Raw genomic sequence first — 2,470 nt, 5'->3', positions numbered from 1 at the left:
GGGGTTGGGTTTCCACCACCCGCCAGGCAGCTCTCAGCCATGTGTACACCCATTTGAAGAATCTTTGGTCTCTGTCTCTACTGTGTACACAGGCAGATGTGTACAACACACACACACACAAATGGTTTTAAATTAAAAAACATCAGTAAGAGAACAATTTAAAAACTAACACAGAGTAGGCATGCCTGTAGCCTTTAGCACTTAGATGGTAGAGACAGGAGACTCAGGAATGCAAGGCTGTCTTTGACTATAGCTACAGAGCAAGTTTGAGGTCACCATGGGCTACAAAAGATGCTGTCTCAAAAACAATCCACAAAGACAGACTTAATCAGTCTTTAATCTCAGCATTCAGGAGGTTGAGAAAAGAAGCTCCCAAGTTCCTGGACAACTTTGACTACAGATCGAGACTGTCTGTAAATAGAAAGCAAACACTTATCTTTTCTAAGAACTTAGTCCTGTACAACCTAGCCTTAATTTAAAATGCAGAGGTTGGTCTTTGGCTGCTTCCTGGTGTTTTGTGTGCAGGTTCCGTGGAGGCTCAGCAGGAACCAAGCAGACTTTTCACTATACACAATTCCTTACTTTGTTTATGCACCCCGTGCTCAGGCGGTCGGCAGAGGTAAGTTTCTTCTGCACCTGTGTTTGTGTTATGCATATATACCCTACTCCGGTTCTAAGGATGCACTTAGCAGCCCATTTCCCCCACCTGAAAGTACTCTATGCCCACTTCTTTCTTTGAACAAAACACCTAGCAACCGCTGAGGCATTCGCACTGGGTCCTCCCAGGCTCCCATACACCCTTTCCTCTCAGAACAATGGGTGCGTTTCTCTTCCCCTTGAAGACCATCAAACTTTAGTTGTGTCTATTCAATACACCCTAGTGTGAGGATAGAGCGCAGGCAGACCAATCTGGCCTGAACTGGTCTGGAGTGGATAAACAAGAGAAAACTGTGTCTTCCAGTAGGTTTTTAGATAGAGTCCTCTTCTGCTTGTCTTCTTTTTCTTAGTTTGCTTTTTGTTTTCTGAGACAGGGTCTCTCTGTGTAGCCTTGGCTACCCTAGACCTTACCTCCCAAGTGCTAGGATTAAAGCAGTGGGTCATCACCACCCATCTTCTACTTACTGTCTTATGCCCATAATTAGATGTGCAAAAATAACCACAGGTGTATTGGAAAGGAACATAGCAACAGAAAAATGATTATGAAGTCCAATCAACCAACACACAGAACCACCCTCCCTGTCTCTTACTAACTCAACTCCTGCTCTTGAGCCCCATACAAGCAAGCCTACATACTAATCAGGCACGTGATACTGTCAGTCACGTGGCTGGCTGTCCATCTTGAGTGTACCTCTAATACGTCCTATCAATTTGTATTGAGTAATGCTTTCTTGGTATTTTTGAAGTCTATGCCTGAAAACAACTAACTCAGATCCTGACCCCCTGTAAATAAGCAGTATCTTCAATCACAGGGAGGAAATCGTTTTTAAAATGGTTTTCCTTACTCATCCAAAATTAACCACGAATGCTCCATGTCAAATCCAAAGCTGTTCCCTGTTGTATGTGACATTCTTTAATCTCCAAGCCTTTCTAGCCTGGGGACAGTAGATTCGTAAAATGATAAGTTTTCAAACTCTGAAAGAAAGAAAAAGATGAAGACAATGTCTTGCTATGTAGCCTTGGCTGGGATGGAATTTACTATGTAGACCAGGCTGGCCTCAAACTGATAGTGATCTGCCTGCCTCTATCTCAGTGCTGTGATTAAAGATGGAGACACTACCAAACCCCATTCACAATCAGAAATTTTTCTCCTGTCTCTCTCTCTCTCTCTCTCTCTCTCTCTCTCTCTCTCTCTCTCTCTCTCTCTCTCTCTCTCTCTCTCCTTCTCCCTTCCTTCCCTCTCTTTCTTTCTTTTCTAAGACAGGTTTCACTATGTACCTTTGGCTTGGCCTAAAACCCACAGTGTAGACCAAGCTGGCCTTGAACTAGTAAGAGCCTTCTACATCAGTGCTAGGATCACATGCATATGCTATTACAGCCCAGTCCAAAGTAATAGGTTAAACTCATAGCAGAGAGAGAGGGGATAGAGTCTCCTCTACTTCCTGTTGTTTGCAGTAGCAGCAGATGGTCTAGGCCCTATCTTGTGCATCCTTAGTCCAGGCCCACAGTAGAGTGCTCTGTACCAAACTCTACAGGAGTAAGTACTTGTTTCCCTAAGGGTTCTGGGGCTTTTGATGGTGAGCAGTTGTGGATCCTTGGGCAGGTTAGTCAAGCTCTCTCTCTAAAGATCCAGCTTTCTTCATTTGGAAAAGAACATAGCACTGTTTTAAGCATAACTACTTGGCTTTGATTTTTTTTTTTTTTTGTACTTAGGCTTTGCAAGATGTGAGTTTCAGGAAAGCCAGGTCAGGGGATTATTAGGCTTTGCCTTCAGTGCTTTGCAACTTTGCTGAAAATACTAAGTTGTATCAAT

This window comes from Grammomys surdaster, unplaced genomic scaffold, assembly GCF_004785775.1.
Source record: "Grammomys surdaster isolate TR1022 unplaced genomic scaffold, NIH_TR_1.0 64, whole genome shotgun sequence".
Classification (NCBI taxonomy): domain Eukaryota; kingdom Metazoa; phylum Chordata; class Mammalia; order Rodentia; family Muridae; genus Grammomys; species Grammomys surdaster.
This window is presented reverse-complemented; position numbering follows the sequence as displayed.